The sequence below is a fragment of the Struthio camelus genome, chromosome 1 (assembly GCF_040807025.1).
Source record: "Struthio camelus isolate bStrCam1 chromosome 1, bStrCam1.hap1, whole genome shotgun sequence".
NCBI lineage: Eukaryota > Metazoa > Chordata > Aves > Struthioniformes > Struthionidae > Struthio > Struthio camelus.
This window is the reverse complement of record NC_090942.1, coordinates 53,296,656-53,317,914: the sequence shown is the minus strand read 5'-3', so window position 1 is coordinate 53,317,914 and position 21,259 is coordinate 53,296,656. Positions and strand designations below refer to the sequence as shown.

General features: G+C 40.7%; 1 long non-coding RNA gene and 3 other non-coding genes across 4 annotated transcripts; 2 read left to right on the top strand and 2 right to left on the bottom strand.

Moving 5' to 3' along the window:
* Window positions 1-8,083: 8,083 nt before the first annotated feature.
* TRNAW-CCA (transfer RNA tryptophan (anticodon CCA)) lies at window positions 8,084-8,155 on the bottom strand. The gene has a single exon. It is a non-coding gene; the product is annotated as a tRNA-Trp (tRNA).
* Window positions 8,156-8,352: 197 nt separating this feature from the next.
* LOC138066749 (uncharacterized) lies at window positions 8,353-13,706 on the top strand. The gene is made up of 3 exons (XR_011140215.1): window positions 8,353-8,642; window positions 9,347-9,530; window positions 10,756-13,706. It is a non-coding gene; the product is annotated as an uncharacterized lncRNA (long non-coding RNA).
* Window positions 8,626-8,697, top strand: TRNAD-GUC (transfer RNA aspartic acid (anticodon GUC)). Its single transcript has one exon. It is a non-coding gene; the product is annotated as a tRNA-Asp (tRNA).
* TRNAD-GUC (transfer RNA aspartic acid (anticodon GUC)) lies at window positions 8,894-8,965 on the bottom strand. Its single transcript has one exon. It is a non-coding gene; the product is annotated as a tRNA-Asp (tRNA).
* Window positions 13,707-21,259: the final 7,553 nt, after the last annotated feature.

Below are 21,259 nucleotides of genomic sequence, written 5' to 3'. Positions count from 1 at the left end.
TACCCCCACTGCAAGTAATGATACGCTGTGGTCATTGTCTGCATTCCTAATAATATATATCTAAAATGAAGAAACTATTCAGTTCTTACTGTTCTATACACTTTATCTGCTCAGTTTGTTAGACAATGAGTCTGAACTGTGGGTAGAAATATTTTTCTTCCATTAAGAGCCTACCCTGAGCAAATGCTGCTACTCCACTGTGATTTGACTACTATCACTTATTTTTAAGCCCAAATGGAATAAATTAGATGGTCCAATTTATTTTTCAGCATACCTTACCCAATGTTTTTCCTGCAACATGGGTATCACATAAGAAGTGTTCTGGAAATGCCTAGTGAAAGTTGAATTCCTCTCCAAATCTGACAGTAGTAATTTAAAGTGTAGATCATTTGTTTCAGGATTTGATTCAGATAACAAGCCAGTTGCAGACTAACATGGAGCATGCTTCAGACAGGCATTATGTGAGAGATTCTTCAGCTATCATGCTATCTTAAAACAAGAAACTCCATTGGCGTTGAGTCACAAACGTTTTCAAGCAGTGTAAGGGAAAACTGGATCTGGGAAATTTTAAACCAAAGTTAGCAGTGAAAATGCAATCAAAAAATTTGATGCGGGTTCCATCTAATAACCCCACAGACAACAGAGCATTCTACACTTTAGGCTTGAAGCTTGTTTTCTGCTGCTGCTGCTTCTTAGTGGAATTCAGCCGCAGTTTGCAACTCCTTGTAAAGTTCAGAATATGCACTGCAGTTGATGCTCCTTTCATTACGAGTGACCCTCAGCAGTGGGAGGAATGAAAAACGTTGATCTTCAGGTCAGTGCTCACCCTTCAGTCTAAGTATTTTGATGGTTAGTCTGCTTTTAATGCATTTAGTGTAGCATAAAAAATGCAACAATGAGATGATAATGGAGCAGTAAATCACTACAAAGTTACACCGCCAGTTCAGATTTGTTCAAAATAACTAGGTGGGTTAACTGGCTTTACGTTGGGTCTGTCTTTTTGTCCTCCTGGAGTCAGGCAAAGCTGGCTTAGAAGAACAAAGCCAGCAGAAACTCAGCATCATATGCTTTGGCTAATTGCTCAAAATCCAGTACTAGTGATTGTGGAACTTCAGGTTAACGTTACTTACAGTTCATATTTATATTCCGTTTCTGTTTCAAAAGTTATTTCCTCAACCATAGAAATATGTATTATTTGTCATGAATGATTTTCTCAGTTATACTGTTAAACGTCAGTTGGCGTAACTCCCTTGCTTGGACACTGGACTCTTACCAGCTTTCTGTTAGCTGCTTCCCAAGTTACATGAGCTAAATGGGAGATGAGCACTTGTTTCCTCCTCATGGAAAGTTATGTTATATTACGCTTTTAATATTACCTTATTGCAGGCCAGTAGATTTCTGTGAAGCAGGGTCCATAGAAAAACCTGTCAAAAAACTGTCCTTTACATCCTGTATAGTATCAAGTTGGCATACACAGTTCTACACTTTTCATTTTTGCTCCTTGGGAGCAACAGGCATTCTCCAGACAAGGTAAAGAAAGGGGAAGAACTAGGAGAGGTAATCAAAACGTGTACCTACGTTATGATTAACACTGGAAACTGCAAACCTGCAGCTATACCCACAGTTAGAGCTCAGTACATTTGAGGATCTGCATTTTTCTTGTTTGTTTTGTTTGAATGAAAGAAAGCTTAAATTTTGCAGCATAAGATAGCAGCCAGAAGGAAAAAGGGAATGAGTTCATTAGGAACGAGCTCAAAAGATCTTTCTAATGTTCTTACAAGAAAAAAAAAAGAAACCCTAAGCGATCTGTACGCCGTTTAGCTGTTTTGCATGTTAAAGGTTGAAATAGAAAACTATATCGCTTTGTGAAGCATTCCAGTACTTTAAATGAAATGTGTATGCCTTACCTCAAATTCTGCTTTTCAAGGGCTGAAACACCTGCTTCTACCTGAGAAACCTGTAGTCAAGTGTTACCTCCTGTCAGTATAAATGCAGGTGACAAAAAGGTTTAGGAAAAAAGTGAAAATTGGAAGTACAAGACTATGGCCATTTTCAGTGGTTGAAAAATTACTGTAAGCTTGCCTAAAAATGTGAAATATGCTGAAAGCAAAAGCCAAAAATACTTCCTATGTAGGACCCTCCCAAATGTCTGGAATTTTTTAGCTTTCCTGAGTGTGAGAAAGAGATTTTCAGTCATGCAGACTTTGATATGAAAACACTGAAGCCCTTCTAAATTATCTCAGATTTTTAGCTTAGAGTTTTGCCAGCTTTACAATTCTTAACCTCTAATGCCACACGTAAAAATGAGACCTTGTTTATGTTGCGCTACAATATAAATGTTAATTTTCTATGTCTGTGTGTTTAAAGATTATCCTGAGTTTAGTAGAGTTTTTGGATAACATTTACGCCATCAGGAAATATACCTTTATAATTTGCATTCATGTTTAATCTTTGTCTCATAATACATGGTAAAATTGTGAAAACTGTAAATTCATTAATGACAAAGACATTTAATGAAGTGCTACAGGCCTGCCCTTGCCTTAAACTGAGTTGATATGGAAATCTTCCTATCTAAAGGAAATGTAAAAGTCCTATATAAAATATTAACTCAGTCTGGATGCACGGTACGCTTGAAAATGAAAATAACATTCCCTTTCTGAAAGGCAAGAGAAACTAGAAAGCACATTCCTATAAGTAAGGGAAGCAGTTCCTAATCATTAAGGCATAGTGTAACTATACTTTCTAGAATCACTCAATGCTTTTCCACATTCTGGATTAATTTAGAGAACTGAGACAAAATATATGGCTTTTTAATAACTCTACCTTTCTTATTAGAAATATCTTTTTAAGCATAATTCAAGTGTAAATGGCAAAGTGATAAGAAAAAAACATGCCTTACTGTAAGGACGTACAGGGCAACTCTCTCTTGGGGGAAAAGTTAAACCTGTTCCTGAATTTGCAGTGGAAATAGTTTTTACCAGGTGGACAGGCCAGGCTACCACACTCTCATTAGCATCCCCCCCACAGGGGGATATGCTTGGTGGTAAACAGGCAGGTGTTTGCTCATATTTTCAATATGAGAGGAATCCAGCTCTGACGGTATTCTGTATGACTCTGTCCTCATGCACGGAAAGAAATGTGTACAACTGGATGGAATTACAGTTTTAAAGCTTCTTACTACTGACATTGTGATAGACAAAGGCTTATATGAATGAAGGCTGAAAACAGAAGTATCAGTTCCTACTTCAAGTATACTGAGAAATGAAGTAAACACAATTTATAGTACAGTTTCCCACAGTGAATTATTTCCAAACAAGAAATATTCATATATATATATTTTTATCATATATCGGCAGAGATAGTGCAGACACTGTATTTACCATATATAAGCCATTATCTCAGCTCCAAGATTCTGAACCTTGCGTGGATTTAAGTTATTGTCTAACTAGCAATAATTTCATTACAAAGAAACCCTGACTGTCTCAAAAATGTTAATAGATTCAACTCAACAATACAGCTATGAGATTAAAGAGATCTTACAGATAGGAAATTGAGAGGGATAAACAACTATCATAAGAGCTCAAACATTTCAGAATTTGCACATAGCTAAGGTGCATTCAATTCTTTCTTCAATTCTGAAACATCAGTGGGTAATTTTAATTTAGGGAGAGTAGGCTCTCCTTCCAAAGAGCAATTGGAAAAAAAATAAGCCTAATTACTGGTAATTGTGGGTTGTTGATGAAAGGGATGATCCTGCTTTCTATCCTGGCCAAGGTCACGTGCTCCTGACACTTTCCTTCGTTGGATCCTGTAATTGTGCAGCCAGATCTGCGTGATGAACAGACACGTGGGGCTGTAGAGCTGCAAGATTTGATGCAAATGGAAAGGGCAGGGATGGACAGGGCAGAGCAAGACTGACCGTTTTGTGACAACCTGCGGTCACTCTAGATTAGACAGAATATGAAACCACACCATGAAAACGGCAACTCTTGTAGATCTTATGTATGTCATGAGATGAACTCCTTATGGCAAGCCAGGGGATGTTATCTGGCAATAATCTGGAACGCTTAGAGCGACACACCTGTTTTGACAGTGTTAAAGGGATGCAAGCAGATCACCTCTGCTTCTTACATCTGTCTCTTTTTGATTGCTAAAGTGGAGGCGTAAGACATTTTGTAGACCAGGGAAACATGCAACAGACCATGCATCCAATCTAGTTTTCCTCACCTTACTTTTCTGAAATAGATCTCTGTATCTCAAAAAGTTTATGAAGAATCTGCACAGTTATTTTTAAGGGAGGATATATGGACTGTTTTAATTAAATGCATTTATGTAGCTTCATTTTTTTCAATTACCTCTTAACTGATGCAGATTTAGATTCAGGCTTTTCTCAATTATTTGATAGCAATTTACCCTTTATCACAGATAGCACCAAAAGGGAAAGAATCCAGGCCGCTACAGGGAAAGAACAAGTCAGAAAGTACTCAGGTAAGTTAGATGTTTTCAGACTGACAAGTTCACCATATGGTGCTAAGAAACTAAGCAACTGCAAAATTTTTAGTGGTTATCTTCAGAAACTTGGAAAGGACAGGGAACATTCTGGAAAAAAGGTAAATACAAGTGCTCATCTTTAAAACAGAGATCATCTTTAATTCCTGGGAAAAAATATTGCTAGAAATAATCAAAGAATTTGTAGGCATTTAGAAGATAAAGATAAGATTAAAAATCAGTGTGTCCAGAAGAAATCGTGTAAAGCCGATTTCCTTCAGGGAAAAAAGGCCTTGTAGATAGGGGAGAAGGAACAAGAGTCACATACCCTGACTGTACCACTGTCTTTCAGATTATGTCACTCAATATTCTTAAAAGCAAGCCAGGAGAATATGGAATAGATTAAATTGGTAGGTGGTAGGTACATAGTTTCTGCAGAAACTATCAGTAATTCACTGACAAACTGGAAGAATATGGAGAGCAGGATTCCCCATAGCGATGTTTGGGGTCTCATTCTATTCCATACAGTATTTCCATTAAAAATCCGGGTGATGGAATAGAGTACATACTCATTACATTTGCAGATGATGCAAAGCTAGCAGGGACTGCAAGTATATTAGAGGACAGAATTCAAATTCAAATTAATCCTAACAAACTGGGAAGTGATCTGGAAAAAGTAGAATGAAATTACGCAGGGACAAGTGAACGAATATAAAATAGAGAACAGCTGGTGAGGTATCAGCCCTGCAGAAGAGGTGCTGGCTGCCACGGTAAATCACAAGCTGACCCTTAGTAACAATGTCAGGCTGTAATGAGGAAAAAAAAGTACTAACTATAGTCAGCAAGGCATGTGAAGCAGTTCTATTTATTCAGAACTGGTAAAACCTGAGTCAGCTGAAATACTGTGTCCAATTCTGAGCACTTAAAAATGCAACTCATTTGGAAAGACTCCAGAGGCAAGCAATACAAATAATCAGAGGACTAGCAGACACAGTCTGTTACTCTAGAACAGAAAGCTATGGATAGACATAATGAATTTCAAATATGTAAGAAATAGCTATAAACAGGAAGGGAATAAACTGTTCTCCATAGCCGCTGGCAATAGCACAAGGAGTACTGGCCTTAAGTTACAACAAAAGAGACATCAGAGTCAAACTACATGTATTACCTTCCTAATAGTAAGGATAGAAAAGCAATAGACTAGCACAGTTAAGGAGGCTGCAGAATATTTTAAATGTTTTAAGGATATATGGAACAAGTATTAGCCTGTAAAAAACAAAGGCAAAAAAAAAAAAAAACCAACCCACGTATTTTGAGGACTCCATTGACTCTGTTCTCTAAGACTTCTATATGCTCCTCAATCTCTGCCATGGTTTAAAGCACTAATAAACAGTTCTTATAAACTTATCTCTGACATGTTTCTCTCTTTCCCTAAAATTCAGGCCCTTGAGAAATTTTTCTGTTTCCCTCTTAATGAAATATTAAGTCTCAAAGTTTCCATTGCACCTGAATCACTATGATACTAGTTCTTGGACTTGCTGTCTTATATCTAGATGAAAATAACGTATTTTCTGTGGCCTTTTGGTTTTGGCACTTCAGCCTGTGGAAAGGGCTACTTTGAGAAAATTCTTCTATTCCATAGCTTGAAACCATCATCTTCTGAAGTACTTTGGCACCCTCCTCTCCATTCCCAACAAACTAGGTTTTTATTTGCCTTCAGATTTTTTAACGCAAAACCCTTCCTAGCTCTCGGTTTGTCCTGTACTGCTTGCTTCCCCTGCCTTTACTTTCACTCTTTTTCATGTGAACTTCTGTACTGAAAGTAGGGTCTTCCTGCCAAACTTTCTGCTTCTCTCCTGTTAAAAATTTAAATCTACTCTTTTTATACCTCCCTTTCAACTTTTTTTCATCACTTCCATATGCTTGTATAATGTTTTTTGGATTGTCTTTGTCAAATTTAAAGTGGAAGATCCCTGGCACATTTTTAGCTTTTACGTTTAAGCGTGATATTAGAAAGTCCGATATACACAAACATTCTAAATAAAAACATGGCTTTTTTGTCCATCAGGATCTTTATTATTAAGTCGGTACAATAATAATCATGCACGAGTCCAGCTTAGCTACATACTTAAACTTATTTTCAGTTGCAGCACTCATGCTGCATCCCTTAAGGAATAGACGCATCTATCTAAATGGTTAATCGAGAATGTTGCTAACTGTTTTGGTAAATCAGAATGCTGCTGGCGGTCCCTGAAATCCCAGTTAGCGGCAAGACAATTTTCTGAACCATTCATGCCTCCCAATTGTGTTATGCTCCAGAACTTGAGAAATCTGAAAGATTTATTCTAAAAAAAAAAAAAAGTGTAAATAATTGCTTGTCTACTTGTTGCTTTGCTGTTCGGTTCAATTTTTATATCATACGTGATATAAATCCATTTCTTCTGTACCAGGAGTAATTCCGGAACTTCCCACTTCTCTTTATCAAGAAATGAAAGGACAAATAATGTGAAATCATTATGTTGACCTGAACAGCGTATCATGAGTCAATATATTTGAGGAGTCACTGATGAATTTATTATGTAAGTAGCAGATGTACTGTATACAGAAACAAATACTAAAATACCTGTATGCTTATTTGTGGTTCAGCGAAACCCTCATGATACTGATATGGCTAACACCGCATAGCATTTACATCCGTCACTCTCCATCAGATGTATTGCACGGAAGAAGTCTTAGGGCAGCCTAAACTTCTTGTAGGTCATTTTAGGAATTTCATCAACAGACTTCCGCAATTTAGGCCTTTGAAGTACTGAACAGAAATCAGCTAATCATACAAGTTTATTCCCTTCCTTTTCCCCTTTCTACCTAGGCATTCTGCAATAAAGTCTTGGAAGATCTGACTCAAAGTACATATGAAAAGCTAAGTTAGCCAACTATGCAAACTGTAAAATGCGCCTCGCAATTTTAATGGACAAAATAAGATAATGAAAATTAATATTTAGACAATGAAACCAACATTTTTAATGCTGACGCTTACGTATCTGTTGGGATACTGTTTAGCCCTTGCAAAAGGGTACACAGAAAAATGGGATCTGCACTTCCCGAGATCCCAGTTCTTCTTGGGCTCCTTGAAGGGACCCTTTCATTTCAGTAGCGCTGTGCGCTACCCTGGAAGTATCTGGGAAGGAAAGCGGTTTCTTTGTTGCCTTTCCCCCCTTTATACACTCTGGCTGGAAGGGAGCCACCGCCCCCCCCCCAATCCTTGCTGAAGAAATCCGGAAAGCCGGATGTTTCCCCAACACCTGTTTGTTGTGTTTCTCTCTTCAGGCTGCCCAGTCAGTACTGCTGGTGCCCTCCTGCCCGCTCGGAGAGCCCCCATTTTACACTTCCGCTCTCCTCGTCGGACTCGAGCAGGAAGATGAGACCCTAAACAATGTTACCTATTTGAAGCGATCAAGTCCCTCTTTAAAAATTAAAAAAAAAAAAAAACCCACGACAGTTCACATCCTCTGGTTCCTCCGACATAACGGAGGTTAAAGCGAAGGAGGGAGAAAAGAGAAATAGAAAAGGAAACCAAAAAAAACAAAAAAGCAAGTGACCCCGACGTGATTCGAACACGCAGCCTTCTGATCTGGAGTCAGACGCGCTACCGTTGCGCCACGAGGTCCTGCTGGGCAGGGGCGCGCAGAGCCTTAGAACTCGCCCCTCACAGGCCGCCGGCGGCACAACCCCCGCGGCCCCCCTGCAGGGCCCGCCGCCGGCCAAGCGCCTTCTCACCCGCCTCCTGCGACCTCACAGATTACAACGGCAGCGCCTCCCCGGCCCCTCTCCTCCGCCGCTGCTTCCTTTTCCGCCTAGCCTGGGGGCAGCTACGTTAACGCCCCTCGCCCTCGCAGCCGCTCCCGCCCCCTAGCAGCAAGGGCCTCTCGCTCCCTCGGTTGCGCCGCGCTCACCTGCCGCCACCCACAGGCTCGCGGGGTCCCGGCTCCTCCTCCACAGTCCTCAGGCCGGTTCCCGCCGCCCAGAGCTCGTCCCTCCCGCCCCTCCGCCGCAGCCTCCCCGCCACCGTTAGGCGCCCACAGGGAGGGGTCCGTGTCCGCATCAAGGGGGCCCGGCGGAAGCGCCTCTCCAGGCAGCTCCTCGTTAGTATAGTGGTGAGTATCCCCGCCTGTCACGCGGGAGACCGGGGTTCGATTCCCCGACGGGGAGGCGGCAGCGCACGTTTTTCTTTCTTCTTCCTCCCCCACATATAACAAAACAAAACAAAAAAGCGCGGGAAAGGAAACGGCGCCCCGGCCTGACATTTTTCCGGCGGGGGTGGGGGTGATGGGAGGGGAGGGCTGGCGAACGGCCCGGCCGCGTGCTGCTTGCAACAGCAAAAAAAAAAAAAAAGGCGCGGGCGCGTCTCCCCGTCGGGGAATCGAACCCCGGTCTCCCGCGTGACAGGCGGGGATACTCACCACTATACTAACGAGGAGCTGCGGGGCGCCCCGGCGCGGCCCGCGCTGCCGAGGGGGCTCCGCCCGCCGCGAGCCCCGGCTGCTGCCCGGGCCCTGCAAAGCCCAGGGTGGAGGGGGCATAAAGGCTTCCATACGGCTCTCGTTTTCCTGGATTATTTAAGATCGTGTTTACCGGGGCGGGGAGGGACACGTATCGCGGTCTCCTGCTGATAGCTTGTTTTCCCTCCTGCCGCATAACTGAGCGATGTGGGGACCTACATGTACAAATCCATGAGAACAACTGGGGAAGGAAACTAACAAGACTCAAGACTGTGAGGAGCGACGCAGCAGCGCAGATATCTTTCCATTTGTATTTTTGCATCTGGTTCATGTAGACTGTTTTTTTTTCCCCACCCCAGGAACTTGAGAAGCACTGGAGTCAGCAGTCCTTGGGGTGAAAGGACTCAAGCACCTGCTTCTTACCTCCCCAAAAAGGAAACGAGAGAAATGGAAACCAATTACTCTGGGATTTAAGAGTAAAAGGCTGAAGGACACATACAGACTATATGGCCTGATACTGATTCAGTCAGCAGTAACATGATTGTGAGTTTGCATCATGCTGACATTATACAGGGATCTATATTTAAATTACCAGCTTGTTAGATGAAGAATTAACACCATGCATAAATGGGTGATGAGAACAGCCAGTGGTCTTGTTTGATGGTCTCTGCTACTGCTAGTTTTCCTTTGGGTAGAAGGATCCCAGGTTAACTTTTTCAGATGAGCATGGCTAAAGAAAAAAAATTCAATCAATATGTTGATGTCTAAATATAAGTGACCCAGAGCTGAAGCATTTCTGAAGACTGGGCTACTCATTTCAGTATCTGAGTATAAGCATGTGTTCCTCACTGCATGCAGCAAATTTGAGAATTTTATCCTGACATGTAAGAAATAAAGACTAAACTCTTCTGATAATTTCATTCATCACTGTAGAGGTAGTATAATTAGATGACCAGTAGAGCTATGATTAAGTGATAGGCTTTAAACTTCTCAGAGCAGGATCAAAACCACTGTTGCTAGGCCAGTCTAAACTTGCTGCGCAGGTTCAAATTTTATTCAAGAAATACTGATGGTTAACTTAATGCTGGAAGACTTTATGTTGGATCAAATAGAGCCTGTCTACATTTCGTTGTGCCACTCACAATTGATTAGTTTAGACCTTTGTGCCAATCACGTCTCAGTTTCTTCTGTTCCTTGATCCTTGTGGTCATACAGCTCAGCTGTGACTGTGGCCTTCTATAGAAGTTGGTGTTTACTGCAGTTGGCCCTTCCTTAGCTGCAGCCCTTGGCCTCAGAATTTGCTTTGCCCTAGACTTCTGCACAGACCTCTCCCTGCGACTGTCTCCTTTTGGAACAGGGCTTCTGCTGCTGTACCATCTTGTACAAATTTGGGGGCACTTTCAGACTACCGGACCCAGGCTCACAGCAAATTGTGTAGACGTTTTTTGTGTTCTTCAGCACCGAGGGTAAAAGTGGAGCTGGCTGGGAGTTCTGGACCGAATGGAGATATGGGGAAAGGCCACTGTGTGACAAATTCTTGAAGCAACACGTAGGTACTTCAGCATAGGTACTACAGGACTCTGCAGAGCCAAAGCCAAGCATCTGAAAAGAGTCTAAAAGAAGAACAAGAGGTCTAATGGCCACTCCAGTCCAAGGAGGGCATCTTGCAAAAATATGAGGAACCTGAGCAAGGTCACCATACAGTTTTCATGGCACTGGCAATTCTGTAGCAGAGCACTAATACCTCCTCTGCTGTTCACCATTTTAGGAAAGTCCCAAGATGAATGCAAGTGTGATGGCTACTCTGCATTGATGGAGGAATTTTGCAAGAAGAGAAGCAGAGCTGTTGAGAACCAGGACCTCTTCATTTCCCAGGTAGCCTCTGCAAGGCTCCAGGATCAAGTGACACAAAGTTTGCAACAGCCCACTTAAGGTGTTCTCTCCCTATATTTTCTTTGTTATGTTTTTCCCTATTTTCAGTCTCTTAACGTATTGCTAAGGGTGTTTTATCTGAAAGGCAGTGTGATACTGACAGTCCCTGGCCATGCCTCAACCCATTGTCCTACTCCTGCATGCCCACTCCACTCTGGGGCAGTTGCTATAGCTACATCACCCATCTTGTTTCCAGCCTCTCCTAGGATTTTTGCCATGTATCAGTGGTCTTGCTCACTCCATGAGCTTAAGTTGCTGTAGGCATATGTTGGCAAATAACATAAAAAGTCAATCACAGGCATGCCTAGAAATAATTGTAATTGAATCTATTATTTAAAAAGTGCTTAGTGGGGAGAAGCAGAACTAGGCTCACACCTGCTCCTTCCCTCATATAATCAGTACACACATGTCCTTAGCTAACATGTCCTCCACACATCCCTCCAACTAGGGCAACCCTGAGCCAAGACTGCCTGCCAATATGCAGGCTTACACTCTTGCACAACTTCATCCCGCTCCCTCTGTAGCGGGGAGCAAGCATATCTACTATAAATAACTACCACGACCTGAGCTGGTGATGGTGATCCTTAATTAGCCCCGAAGAGGGGTTAGCCAGCAGTCCTGCTGAGATGTGAAAACGATGACCACCTTTGCTTTCTTACTGAAGCTTATAGGCACATCTGAGGCCAGACTTTCAAAGACATCGTTGTGTGCTCCAAATTAGAAGATGACTTATCTATAGCTGTGTAAGAATGGGAGTTGGAAGAGACAGAAGTATGAGTCAGTGAATCAGAAGTGGTATTTTGAAGTGGTTTGGCTATTATAGTGCTGCTCAGAGTTACACAGCAAATTCCTTCCCCGGCGATTTGTCAGAGACATACTAGCATAAAGCAGGACAGGTGCTAGGAACTAGTAGCAATGTTGCAAGGTCTATGAAGGATCTGCCTCCTTTTCAGGACCTGTATCAGCTATTCCATTTGCCCAGTGCTAACAACCTTGTTCCACGCTTTCCTCATCATTGCATGAGCTTTGTGCTCATAAGTTGCTGGAAACCTGCTCAGTGGAGCAACAGCCATCTGCAAAAGGCCCTTTATGGCCATCAACAGGACTTGGGCTGTGATCTAGCTCAGCGTTGTAACTGGAAGCTAGTTACATTCTCTTCAGCTTGCTTAGGGCCTTGTGCAATTGATACCATCGAGGACAGCTATTTCACAACCTCTTTCCTCATGATGAAGAATTTTTTCCTTATATTTACTTGAAATTTCCCATGTTGCAACCTGCATCCCCATGTTTCCCATGTTGCCCCTTGTCATTTTGCTGTGCACCTCCAGGAAGAGTCTGGCTCCATCTTCTCTATACCCATCTTCTTCTAGATAGCTGAAGACAACAGATCACCTCTGTCAGCCCATCCCTCCAGCCTGCCAAAGTCCCACTGAATGGTAGCCCTGTCCATGAGCGTATCAACTGCCCCCCCCCCCCAATTTGGGGTCATCCACGTGTCACCAGCTGATGGTTATTTGCCATGACAGTGAACATATATTGTTAGTAACACAAAGACATTCAGCACAGCTGACACCAGCTCTAGCACTGTGATCTGATGAGGATCCATACTGTCCCAACTGCTCCTACTTTACTGCCATGTAGACCTGACCCTGGTTCTAGTGCTGCAGTTGCCAAAGTGTGACACTGGACTCCTTTTGTAGATCTCAGACACAAATTGTCAAGTGCTACGCTGCTGCCTTCTAGTTGGGGGCACAGCTTGGATCCCCGTCAGAAGGCTGGACTGCCCAAATATCCTCACAGTGCAATGGGATACCAGGCAACATGTTCATGGCTAACACTGGTGCAAAATCAAGGTTCTCTGTGCTGCCACTAATTTGAGGTAGCCATTTAAAATTTGGCCATGCAGTGTCTTGAACTAGATCAAACCCATTACACCAGGACATTCTCTAGTATAAACTGCTCATTCAACCACACCCTAAAAATGATACCTTAAATATGCTAAGCTTTACACAAACATGGCTTTGTCTCTTCTGCAGTTAATGGAGCCACGTGGAAAGTGTTAGCAGGGGTTGGACAGTGCTAAGGGTAGGACAAAATGTAGTTAGGGCAGCTCCCTGGACCAGCAGCTGTCTCCTAGTTGTAGTTCCCGCAATGATCCAGGTAGCCTAGCGGAAATAAGGGTAGCCCTCAGATCCAACAGTTGCTGACAACCTAAATTTTGTGAGCAGTAAGTCAGGCCTTCATCTCCTTGCCAGACTATACAACGACAGAAGTAATTTCAGCCCATTGACTGTAATTTTATGCTCAATGGGAAAAACAGGGCCTTCTATAGTTGCATAAATTAGTGCTGCTAAATCAGTGTAAAACACAAACCCTAGATGAGAAACCAAGCTGTTCACTGATGTGGTCTTTAGGAGGTACCATCCAGAAGAGCTGCTTTAAACTGAATGCATTAGATTCTGATTACTCTTAGCATGCGTTTTTATGCTCTTATTGCTGCCCATTCACACATATCTGTCACTGTCTGCTCTTTGTGTTCAATTTTGCATTTCATTTTTGCCTGAGCCCTCACCCTGTGAAATTCACAGCACAGGATGTAATGAGCTTTTTGGTAAGAATTTTTTAGTTGGACAATGGCACATTAAATTATGGGTCCTAACTCTGTAGTTTTTGGCCTTAAACAATTTCTGTCTAGTGTAATGCATGCTTCTTGTGCTGTCTGTATGACTTAATGGCCTTTTCTGTTCTAATGGATTTTGATCAAGCTAAAATAAAGTTTGAGAAATTATTTGGATAAGTTAATTTGCATCACTTAAGGGAATGAGTGACCAGCCATCCCATATAAAAATCAACAGCTGAAGCGCTGAAGAAATTCAAGGTAAAGGGGACTGTAATATTGTCTGCCAATGCCAGGTAGATCACTGGCAGGGACTTCAGGGACTTTCCCCTATTAGCATGCCTAGTGTAGTTTGTGCAGTACTAAATGCAGCCACACAGCCGGGCAGCTTCCTCACCGTACTGTGTCCTGTGAACTCGCTAATAAATGGAGCCTTTTAAAAACTCACTGGAAGAATCTTGGGGCTTGAAAATTTATTTCCTAGGAATTGTGAAATAAAACAGACAAAACATGCCCATGTGGAACTGCATTTTCTATTCAGGTGAAAATTACTCTGAAGGAAGAGTTGAAATTAGAATCTAGCCACTTATATTCTTATAACATGGTTTAAACCTAATGAGTACTCCAAATAACACTAAACACCTTACCAAAGGCATTGTGTATTCTGATCACCTAGGCTCTCAAAAGGGGTTGCCAAGTAAACGTACTCAAGAAACGTCATAAGGAACTGGAAAATTCAGTTAAACAAAGAAAAAGTGGAGGCCAGCTGATTGTAATGAATGACCGACTTTAAAATAGCAGAAAATTGAGAGATGACCTGCTTAGAAGTCAAGGGGTAGGACTCAGTAATTAAAGGGAAGAAACGATGATCAAAGGTTGATCCAATTTGTGTGCAGAATACACCTCATTTGATTTACAGGTTAAATAGTTGCACTATCATCCCAAAAGAGCATTTATGCAGCAAAGCCTCGAGGAACAAATCAGGACACTGCAAAAGCAAAAACTGAATAGAGGGTGTACTGATATTGGTGTATCTTGTGTAATGCAGTTCTGGATACTAGAATATCCTTATCATATGACTACAAGAATAGTCATAACTTTCTAACTATGATACTAAGATGAAAGTCTGCAGTGGACTCAAACAATTGCAGTATTGGTCTGACTTGATCTGACATAGGACTTTTCTTATGAACTTGAAACTTGTGATGTGCTTCAAAAATAGACCAATGATGTAGTGCCTCAGAAGGAAAATTCTGGAGATAAACATTTGAAAAAAATCAAATACCGTCATACACAATTATAATATTCACTATCATGTTCAACTGTCATGTGTCTGTCCTAGGTGTGAACACCAATTATTCTAAAGAAAAAGTAATACTAAAGGAATCTGACTCTAACAAGGCAAAATAAAGACAGAAAAAAAAGAAGGAATACCAAAATTCAGACAGGAATCCCGTAAAAAACCTAATAGACTAAAGAAAGATGTCTGAAACAAGATGTCATGAAACAGAAGCTTCATATGGAGAAATGAATGATACTGTGAAGAGGATGGAGAGAGATATTTGAAGTTTTCGGTTTTGCAAAACTGAACGAGAGAACACGCAGGGAACGTAACTCCGAGGAAGCTGATTGTCAGAAACTTCTTTCCTGCATTTTGCTGCTCATTAGGTATAGACACCATGCAGGAGCGCAGGCCGAGTAATTATGGTGTGGAAACTGGAGAGTGTAAAACAGCGATGAGCATCTGGAGGAAGTATTATTAAAACCAAAAGAGTTTCAGCATCTTCACGAATGCTCTGTGCCTGCCTAAGATATAAAACTAGAAATACATGAAAGACCTTGCAGAAGACTTGAAAAAAAAAGTCTTCACTTCCATATATGAACTTACTAATGCCATAGACTTTTAATAGCATTGTTCTGTAAGTTTGACAGGCTATACTACTATAATACTGAAAAGTCACTAAGTAAAAAATATGTCAACATATGAGGCAAGGCAGAATAGAAGTCAATTTAATGTAGTGGTTGACACAAGGGGAACTGACCTCACCTTGAAAACACTACTAGAATCTCTGCTGGAAGTAAAGGAAAATGTATATGTGGTTTGCCGATTTTGAGAAGGCTTCGAGAAGTTTCAAAATGACAGATGCATATCACTGGCAAATGTAATGACGACTCACAGAATCCAGAGTTTAGGAAACTTGGTATTTGAGAAAGTTAGGAGCTCTGTGAACTGATATAAAAATGTCAAACTGCATCATCAAGGTACATTTTGTCTGAGAAGACATTTGGTCTAAGTAGAAAGCGTAACAAATGAGAGTTTAGAATCGTCTTAGTGGCATCTAATTAGAGTTTTAACGAAGAATATAACGTATGCTAGCAATGTTTGTCTATGAGCTGAAGAACTGCAGATCTTGATGAATATTTTGAACAAAATTATGATAAATGTTAAGAAAACTTAAACATAAGAGCAGTCTCAGCGAAGGACAAAGTTGACAACTCATTTATTTTACCAGCCAAGCACTAGATCAAAGCTTACAAGCACACTAGCAATTTATTGTCCCACTGGCTTCACTGTGGGTTCCTGATGTTTTAGTTGTCACCATTTACTATTTCACTGTGTGTTTTGCATGAGGATGAGAATAGCTTCCTTTATAAACAAAAATTACGGCTTGACTGAGTAAGTTTCCTCCCTTCTCCTTTTCTTAGGAAACAGGGGCCACATGGCATGGAAAGTGCTCTAATGATTTACAGTAGCCATGTGTACAGGGAAACCCTGAGAAACCCCAAGAAGGCTTCACGGCTAACAAAAACCAGTCAGGCTTAAGTCTCATTTCAATATTTGGTTTTTATCTTTGCCATGCACAGTACTGTCACTACTATGTCTACCTTCTCCACTTGGCAGTCCTCCTCCTTTTTTTGCCTTTTCTCCCTATTTGCTATTCTTTTTCCCTTTTTTGGTCTTCTGCTCTTTCTCGCCAAGAAAAAAAAAAAAGATGTTCCAGGTCTTGTCTGAGCCACAGGAATGCCAAAGAGTGACCTGGAGGCTGGAGGAGTTCAGCTGGATCGGGAGAGGATCCTGGGATCGGCCTTTTTTGCTACTGAGGTAATTTTCAGGGGGTGAATGAGCAATAGAAGGAAGTAGATAGGTTTTTAGAGTTAGCAGATGGAAGAAGGAAAGTGCTACAAAATAAAACATTAAAAAGCCCTTTCAAAAATTAATTGCCATTTCCAAATGTTAGTCACGACAGAGAAAAGCAAATGTGTGCGTTCACCAGAGATTGCTTAAGATGCGATGGATGGTTAACCATCCTGTTCCACTGTAAAAGCCTGACACTTAGAAAAGATGCAGAAATGAATCAGAGTACACTTTTAATTGTGAAACAAGAGATGAATAAAATCAGTTGAGTAGCCAAAACCACAAATGAGGAACTGCTGAGTGATGCTTAGAGCACAGCTGCTTGAAATAAGTGTACCACTACCACATGTCTGCAATACGCTGCCTGACAATCACCAAGTTACTCTAATTCTAGTAAAACTGAAGGAGAAGCAACAAGACGTAAACAAGATCAGAGGCACTGCTAGGTAGAGCAAGGTTCAGAGAAGACTGGACGTTTTACTGCTTTCTCACAGCTGACTAGGATGGGAGACGGTGATCTGCAATAACTGGTTTGGAGATGTCACTTCAGAAAGAGGGGGAAAAAAGGCTGAGGAATTTGTGAGTGGCAATATCTGAAGGGAGACATCATTGTGATGACAGTAAACGATTAAAATAATGGGTGATTAAATTGCAGTGCAATGCAAAATAATACATCTATTTCTAGAAGAAAAATTTAAGAAAGGTTGTTTTTTTTTCATTTACATTAGTGTTGCTCATTATGTGAGATCAGAACAGGGAGGATATTTTTCCTTCAAAAAGAACAAACATTGCATTAAACAATCTTTATTATTATTCTGCAAAATAGCAGGAAAAAGTCTTTCTTTGAGTTTGTTTGGGAAAGAACTAGACTTTCAAGTTTGCAGTTGTGTTGGCTCCCTCTGGTGGCATTCGGAAATGCTCTACAGTCCAATAAAACGAGTCAAAATTAGTTAGAAATCAGAAAATGAGATTATTATTTTAATTGTGTATTTTATTTTAATTGTTGTATTAAAAATAGGAGAGACAAATCTCCTAAATCCAATTGAGCTTACATGTAATCAGCTTATACAATGAAATTCTAACAATCTGGGTCAAGAAGGCTGATGAAAACATCACTTATTTCCCTACCCTCACAGTCTCTACTGCTGAATAGATAGCATTTTGTGTTTACTCTGGGACTAGCCTGTTTCACTTGGCAGCAAAAAGCAATCAGTCTCTTACAGAAAGTTTGAATGGAAAAATTTCCATTTCAAAATGAAGGTGCTTGGCAGTTGTTGCCATTTGCGTCCTAGGAGTTCTTGCCCGAGCTGAAACAGATGCGCAGTAAATGCCAGTCTTTGTCCATATGTTTTTAATAATGAATGCGGAGAAGAGCGGAGAGGAAGGATAGAGAGAAGCAGGAAATGAGGAGGAATTTAGATCATTTCCTCAACTTATGCATGCAGGAAGGACACACATTTTTGGATTTTTTAAAGGATGAAACAAAGTTTTATCTAGGTTAGGTAACTCTGCAGTTACCCTTTCTCTGCCTAGTAAGACTGACTGAGAGGAGCAAAATATTAAAAGTTACATCATCAGTGCATCTCAGTCCCCTGCCTCTGCAGTCTAAGCCCTCATTACTGAACATGAGGTTTCTCTGTGAATGAACCCCTCCTGCCCCTTCTGTTTTTTAATAATATCTGAGAGTTCAAGGAGTACTGCCCGGAAGCAGAGTGTGAAAATAATTTCTGGTCAGCGTAACTCTGCTTACTATTGCCTGTATTAACATTCTTAGATTGATACACTGATGTACTTTTAACAATAGCGCTTCAGAAACCATGAAAAGACGACGAGGGAAAAAGTTTTCTGTACATTAACTCCTCGCATTGGAAGAAATGGTGCTTTTTCTGTTTAAATGGATGGAGAGAACACAATCTTTTCTGGTAATAGTTCAAGAAACGTAAAAAGGGAAACGCTTGAAGTGTTTAAAAATTTTTAGAGCAATCCGTTTTGAAATGACATTAGGACTATGCTTTTTCAAAGCAACTTCAGTGCTAAATACCAAAAATACTTCGCACTTCTGCCACAGTTCAGCTGAAGATATCAAATTGTCAAAATCCCGATGTTACAAACTCTTCAGCATAAACAAAACAATTCAAAGTTATTAGATAACGTTTTAATTAACTTATTAGGCTAGTGACTGAATTTTCAGCTTTTCAGAGGTACTTCAGGCAGGTCATTTCAGTTTTTGGCCTCCCCCTCAAAATCTATACTAACTTTGAGCATGAGCTGTAAATCTGGATGCTATATACATGTGTCTGTCACAAAATGAAGACTTCTCTGATTCATTTACTAGTATAGTTAAGCATAATAGCTGGGAATTCTTAAGGCTTATTTACATAATTCTGCACACCTGCAAGTTGTTGCAACCTTTCCTGAACCTTTGAGACACACACCATCAGATGAGCAATATATTGCATGTATCAGCATGTTATTCCAAAACATTTAATGTGAATTTTAGCATTTCTGCACCGTATTTCTTCATACATTGAAGTCCCATGTTATTCAGCAAGTTCTTTGCCTGACATTTCCGCAGTGTGTGTTTGTTTTTCCACCTACAAAACTTACTAGCTTTGGACAATGCCTTTTTGATTTTGCCTAACACAAATTAATCCAGTCAGTAATAAGTTATCATATTTTAACTAAAGTTTGCTTCAGAGCCAAGAAAGAGTAAGAAATTTCAGTCAAAAGGCTCTTCTTAAAAGGCAAAAATGATTGAAACTGTGCATTAAGAATGGAAAGTCATTCAAAACTACATCATATGATTAAAAGCTGAGCTAGACTATTAATAGCTAAGCGCTGTCAAGAGCAATATGTGTTGATGAGAGAACCTGACTGTTAGTACATTCCTAGATTAGGTGCATGCTAACGAGGCCTTTACACAGCAGCAAAAGAGATAAAAGAGTAGGGATAATGTTTAGAGGTAGGAAAACGTGTTTAGATTGTTTAGTTACGTAGAATTGGAAAATCAGAGCAAAAAAGAACTAGAGTAGGTAAAATTTTCACTTTCTATTTTGTAAAGCAAGCCTGCTTTCTATAAAGACTTCACAAAACAGACTCATGCCTAATCATAATGCTTAATAAATTTACTTATAGTAAGTAATAGTAATGTTATTAGTATTTTATCACAACAATTGCTCTTACTAAATAAAAAACACTGCCAATAAATAATGAATACATTTTTCCCTGAAGGCATTTTTTTTTTAAACAAAGGAAAGAAAGCAAACTTCTTTCCAAAGGTGCTCAGTTCCAACAGGACTGTGAAACCAAGCTTTTTAGTTTGGCTTCTGTCTTAATCTGGCTTATATGACGGATGATTTCAGGATAATTAGCAAGCGCCAAGGCAATCCCTTCTTGGGCGTGTGTCAATCCTTAAAACTGGGTACTGAATCACTTCTGTGGTGCCCATCAGCTGGTGCACTTTCCCAGAAAGATCCAAAGGTAACAGGAGCACCTTTGCTAGATTACACAGACCAGTCTGGAAATTTATGCACCTGTGTGGAAGATATATCTTTCAGTTACCACTTTTATTCAGAAAAACTCCTTTGCATGCACTGGAGAGAGTTCCTAAATTCTGAGCATCCCTGCAGAATAACATCTTATTTCCATAGGAAGACAGGTTAAAATACATACAGAAATGATAAATTTTTTTAGGTGAATGGATTCTGGAAATAACAGTATCCTTTGCATATTGCAACGTGCATCCTTATCATACGCTACCTTCTGTAACTGCACATTGTAGCAATCCATTTACTCTATATTTGCTAGTGAAAGAACATCACTACTGAAAAATTGGCACTACAGCGCTAATTAATAATAGCCCTGTTCTCTTAATTAGAGACAAGCTTGCATGTGAAGTTTAGCTCTAGATCTGAATTTACAGTTTAGGGAAAGACAAAAAAAAGTTATAGTTCTGCAGGCCAGATACAGATCTTCAGCTTAGATATTTGGGAGAAGGGTGTTGTGAATAGAGATAAAGTTCAGTTTCAGACACCTTTGTGTTTCAGCACACAATCAGAATTTGGGCGTTGCCTTGTGCTAGTTTCATTTTTAAACTTCCTCCGTGGAAAAACAATGACTTATTCTGAGATTTTGGTGAGTGAAATAAAGCGACTACGTGACTTTTGAAAAGATAAGGCAGTGAAAGCTATGCTTAGAGAGAAGAAAAATGCACAGATTAATAGAAAGAGGTTATGAAATTTAGAAGGCTGTTACTAGAGTTTCTGCAGCCCACAAGCTACAACGTTTTCTTCATGTGTTCAAATGATGCAGCCAGGGGACTGTCACTGTGCAGTGTACTCTCCCCCTGAGCCAGGTCACTTTCTGAAAAACAGCATGAAGTTATGCATCAAGAACCAATAGTTTCACGGCTATTCCAAAAAGCCTGGATAAGGTACCAAGGGAGGATGGAGGCTGGTGATGATACCAGGGCAGCCCAAAACCCAAATTTACAGGCAGGCTTCTGAGCAGCTCATCAGGCTCTTGAGCCTTGGATTCATGTCCTCAGACTGTAGGCACGTAACTGTCATGCCTCAGTTAGGACCATGT